At 29.4% G+C, this 5,971-nt stretch overlaps 1 long non-coding RNA gene across 2 annotated transcripts; it reads right to left on the bottom strand.

Moving 5' to 3' along the window:
• Window positions 1–2,564: 2,564 nt before the first annotated feature.
• On the bottom strand, window positions 2,565–5,971 carry LOC104647750 (uncharacterized). Of its 2 annotated transcripts, none has more exons than XR_011221595.1 (2): window positions 3,375–5,971; window positions 2,565–2,941 (listed from the first exon to the last, which is right to left on the bottom strand). It is a non-coding gene; the product is annotated as an uncharacterized lncRNA (long non-coding RNA). The 2 variants fall into 2 exon arrangements; XR_011221594.1 differs by having other exon boundaries at window positions 5,021–5,971.

The raw sequence follows: 5,971 nt of genomic DNA, 5'->3' as shown, positions 1-5,971 counted from the left end.
AGTATTCTTACACCTTTTTTTACTCATATTTTTGGTACAAGTAAAAAGAAGCAAAGTAGAGAATATATATAGAGAGAAGTGAGTACCTAGCTATATGAGAATATAAAATAAGTGTTTGACTTTCTAATAGGACTGCATAATGTTGACTGAGATAAATTTGAGCAAATATAGAAATATTTTGATTGTTTTATGGTATTTATTTAATTATTTTCTTAAGTAGACGTTAACATCCCAATAGGCTATCTTGAAGATTGTGAAATAATCATATTTCCATAAAAGAAAAGGATAAAATTGTACTTCTACTTTTCACGAGGGGTAATTTTTTCCTCCGTTAATAAGTTGTGATTTTACAATGTACGTGACTATTGCAAATTATATAAGAGGTTATGATAGGTTTATCGCGTTTTATTACCCCTTACTACAACATAAATGATCATTAGCGGCATTTAATTCTTAATTGTCGTTAAATATGTATTTTTAGCGGCAATTGTCATTCTTTGTATATGTTCCTAAAGCCTTTAACGACGTTGGTTACAATGACACTTAACTAATGCCGGTAAAGACTTTAGAACTCTTTATTAGTGTCAATATTTAATGACGCTAAAAGTTTTTTTTGTTGTAGTGCCTGTTGCTCTGTCGTTGAGAAATTAACCATACAGTTAGTGTCAATATTTAACCATACACATTTTGTTTTTATTTCTGGTGATACAATGTGAAGTTCGCATATTTCATATGTGGGTAATTTCATAGACATTATTCGAAAAAGAATAACAGAAACATATTTGAAGACATTATTCAATAATTTGAACAATATAAGTTTATTTTTAAGAGTTGTGACTGTCATATATTGGATCAATATTTCTTTTTGATTGTCTAGAATTAAAGAGGTATATTCTATTTTATGGATAAATAGTAATATATATTTTTTCCCCATCAGCGAAACTTATTCTTATTATGAAGCTCTCTTTTGCGAACATGTTTATTGGATTTTTATATATACATTTTATTGATAATGTAGTTGATATTATTAATGGCGGTTAAATAATTACCGTTAAACGTTATGATATTTAGTGGCAATTCAATGGAAATTATTCGCCATAAATAAAATGAACATTTAGCAGCCAACATATTTGTAGCAAACAATCGCCATTACAACTACTATATTTTAGCGACTATTTATTTAGATTTATCGACTAAATAAATGAAAGCTAATAGGCCATAGTTAGCCGAATGAATTACCTTTAGAAGACAAGACAATTGGCGCAAACAATCGACACTAAAAGTACTATCTTCTAGCGGCTATTTTATTTAGATTTTTATCGACTAAATCAATGGACGGTAAAGACAATACTTAGACGGTATGAATTACCTTTAACAACCAACATAATTGCCACAATCAATTGCCATAAAAGCTAATTGTTTGTAGCATCAATTCATGCTACTCTTTACTAGCATTTCCCACAATGGCCATAAAAGCCTTTGTCGACCCAACATTGCCAGCTAAAGTTCATTGGTCGGTATAGAGTATTGTGACAAATGTTATTGCTGCTAAAGCCATATTTTATCGCCTTCTTTTGTAGTTGTATAATGTAATGATTGGTCGGTCATTTTAATCTCTTTCGTGAAAATTATCATTTTGCCCTTCTGATAGTGACCCCGGTGATCCATGATTGAGTTTGAAAAGTTTGTTTTGAACTTAGAGTTAAAACTTGAGAATTTTGGTAAGTTCGATTTTGAAAGGCTAAATTGTTAAGAAAAAGATTTTCAGTGTCTTTTGGAGTTTCAAGTGTTGAAATGAAATTATATCAATTCCATCCGTCATAAAATTTTAATTCTGATTCAAGAAAATTGTCGATTTTATTTCTAATATTATTTTAAGAATTTGAGGTCCTAAGTTGTGAATTCGTGGACATTTAGCCTTTAAATTGACTTTGATCAATATTCAAGGTTTGGATGCTCGGATAAGAATTTTGAGAATTTCGTTGAATGCAGGGGGGGAGGGGTGGTGATTTTAAGCCTTGTTGAGATCTCCTTGAATCGACATTCATAAAAACTATAAGGGGTAGAAGATTATTCACATAGGTTGGGAGGTACTTATGTTAGTAAGGTCTCGGTTTACTCATGCATCATTTTTATTATGGATGTTGTCTTTGTTTTCAATTAATTAGTGAAGAAATAAATCACAGTATTATGAAAATATTGAACTATCCTTTTAATGATGCAACATTCAAATCTCAGGGTTATTGAGTAAGCATTCTTCTTGCCCTGGTCAAAGATAAAATCACGAGTATTGCTTAATCATGCTGTTGAGTTATGATATTTTTTATTTCAATTAATCTACGTAAAGATTATTTTTTATTTTATTTCTTATAATAAAGTATTTATTTGAATAAATTATTGTGTTAATAATTACTTATATATTAGACAATTTTTGTGAACGGAGTTATCTAACTCATGCACGAATAATTCAAATAGTCGGTTTTAATAAGTTATACATTAATGTTCATAATTAAATATGAAGTAGGAAAACCATCTTGATGACTGCAGAACAAGATTAAATATAATTTGATCTAAAATTATGGGATTGACCATATTCCAAATTCTTGTACTAGTACATTCCATATATATGTTCATGAACAAGCCTCCGTAGAGTCATTTAGTTCAACATCGAGATTATTTCCAGCATAAATAAAATATACACTTGTTTGTGCATAAATTGGAAGACCACCATTAACATCATAGATATCATCATGAGACTTAGAGATGATAGTGGTGTTAATTTTAGTGACAGAATCAAAATTTGGAATACTCAATTTCACTTGAAGTAGAGTACATGAACATGTATTTGAAACAGTTGCATTCCATACTTGTTGTCCTTGACTCATTCCTAATTTTACTTGGTTAATTTCAATTCCAGGATTGCATATGGAACTCTCAATGCCTGAAAAAGGAAGAAAACAAGATTTTATATTAGTAATTCATTTCTTGTAGATCTTGTAATTAAGGTGAATATATATATATAATATATATATATATATATCAAGTCAATTAAAAAGTGCAAAAAGTATGATACAATATCTCTTATTTTGTCACATCTCTTTTCAATGGAGTAGCAAAATAAGATCATTTTGTTTCATTTTTAGTAAAATAGTGAAGGAAATTTTATCAATAACGATAACATGGGTAGAGGGGATTTGTATATGTTGTTTGATTTTATTAAAAAGTGCAAAAACGTAAAATAAAATATCACATAATGTACTTGATTAAAAAAATAGATCATGTTCATGTAAAAATATCTATTCATTATAGAATTTGAGGCATCAAAGTGTGGGTTTCATGATTTTTTTTTAAAAAAGGATGAGGTTAAATAGTACCTTCATACATAAAAGCAAGGGAGAGAACTAAACAAAATATTTTGATGAATGTTGTCATTGAGAATTCTTTGGTAAAATATTGTGTTAATTTTTCCCTATCAAGTTTTCATTTATAGATGTTTCATGGGAGGCTGATTTAGTAAATTAATTTAAGGGAGGTTCTATTATAGGTAACTTAGATTTAATTCTCTAAAGAGGGAATAATAAAATGAGTATTTACCATATTTGTCAATTAATTGTTTTTTTCTAAAACTGCATAAAGAGAGAGGTTTGGTCAAACTAGATTAGAAAACATGAATGAGTTTTACCATTTTGTCTTCTCTTGGTTGACATACATATTTTAAAAAATGAATTTTGTCATTAATTTAATTGCTTCTTTTCTTGAACGACAGTGTGTTTGGTATGAAACGAATGTTTACATCCCTACTCTTTTGAAATAGGGCGAAACGTCGCGTCAACTCAAAAAATAATTAATTGATTCAATTTTAACAAAGTTAAAAAATAAATGAGTTTTAAAAAAAAAGAGTTGCCACCTAATTTTAGGAAAACTAGGAAACCGATTATTAATCTACGAAATCAAATTGATTCTAGGTAAGGGGTTTAAGTTATTCCGAAGGGAAGGGGTTAGGCACCCTTCAGAATCCACAATTGTGGTTCCCGACTGAATTCATTTTTTTCAAATTGAGGAAGAATATAAAATAATGTACAAGTATAATAAACATTTAATATGCACAATAAAATAAAATAATATTATCGACCTAAGGTTTGCCTAACGTCAATATTTACAATAATGAAATAAAAGGAAAAGCACCTCCGCGTACCTGTAAACACACTTAGTAAGAGTGTTAGTAAAGAATAAATATGATTAAAATTGAATAAACCAAATAATAATTAAAAATAAAAATCCGTCTTATTAACATGGGAGGTCTTGAAAATCGACGGTAATTTCTTTATCGACCAATTCCAACAACTAAAATTATATATGAACTTTAAATTAGATTTCCGTCTTTTAAAATGGGAAGGCCTCTAAACCCGACAGATAGATTTTTCATTGGTCATTTTAACATATAAAAGATATAAACTTGAATTAAAATTCCGTCTTTTAAAATGGAAAGGCCTCTAAACCCGACGGATAGATTTTTCATTGGCCCATTTAACAAGTAAACATATAAACTTGAATTAAAATTCCGTCTTTTAAAATGGAAAGGCCTCTAAACCCGACAGATAGATTTTTCATTGGCCCTTTAACAAATATATTTAATATAACCTGAACATAACAAAATATAACAAACTTATCCCAAGAGAATATGGAAAACAACAACCAAACTAAAATAACATAATTAGAAATGGAAACAACAATAACGTAATATATAAAAATTAAAAATAACATTAAAATAGAATAATAACTAAACCCTGAAAAGTTATGATAGCAAATAATTGACTAACAATTTTAAAATAATAGTAATAATAAATAAATAAACATCAAATCGTAAAATAATGCTAATATTAAAACTACAATAAACACAAATATTAATTAACTTTTAGAACTACATTAAACTAAAAAACAAAACAAGCTACTTATAATAAACAGAAAACATAAAAGAACTGGGAATTAAATAAAACAAGGCTAAGTAAAAAAAATTTACCTGGTTCTGGGCGGCGAACCGGAACTACGAGTTTGAAAGAGACGACTCCACCCCCTCAACTCGAAAAACCACAAAAACACTTTAAAATTTTTGAACTATGGGAACCAAGAATTCTCAAAATTTTATGAGTATTCTTTTGTTTTCCCCTCTAAATCCTCTTAAAAATAGTGAATGAAGTGGGCTTATATAGAAACCCAAAAATCCTCAAAAAGGATGAAATACCGATGTGGGACTATTGTAAAATTGAAAAATTGTTTGAGAGACAATGTGGGAAAGGCATTTTTTATTTTATTTTTTGTATTTGACTCAAAATGTATGAATTTTAAAATCATCGGACAAAAATTTGCTATTAAATAAACAAAGCTTCAAAATCACGAATTTTTAAAATGTTAGGCCAAAATTGGGTGTCAACAGCTGTCCCTTTCGTTGTGTATGATTGATGAAAGAAATCGTGGACAACGAAAATTGACAATCCCAATTTTGACCGAACACATGACCTTTGTAGAGAAGTGCGGTTGCATTTGGTGGAAGTCAATCCCAGACCTGTCTCCAAAAGGTTCCATGATGTGTTGCGTCCTTGTTGAAGTAGTTTGCACCTGTTTTTCTTTTTTCTTTTTTTTTTAAATTTTTTTTTTGATTTTTTTTGATTTTTTTTCTTTTTTTTTATTTAAAGGAATTCATCCTTTCAAATGCTCTTGACAAAGATTGAGATAAAACCCGTCAGCTTAAAATGCAATTTAAGTGGAAGACAGTGTCTTCCACCGTGTCGACACTCAATTTCTCTCCTCGGCATTAACGTCAATTGACGTTGAGGGATAAATATTTCCTTTGAGATGCACAATTCTTTTTCTGGCAGTGCATGATTGCTTGCAGGGCTTGAATATCTTCCCGCGATGCGCCAATTTTGCGAGGGATGGAATCTTCTCGCGATGCATAAAATTTTGCGAGGGA

This window comes from Solanum lycopersicum, chromosome 6 (genome assembly GCF_036512215.1).
Source record: "Solanum lycopersicum chromosome 6, SLM_r2.1".
NCBI classification, from domain to species: Eukaryota; Viridiplantae; Streptophyta; class Magnoliopsida; order Solanales; family Solanaceae; genus Solanum; species Solanum lycopersicum.
The sequence above is the reverse complement of the archived record's forward strand: the minus strand, read 5'-3'. Positions and strand labels throughout refer to the sequence as shown.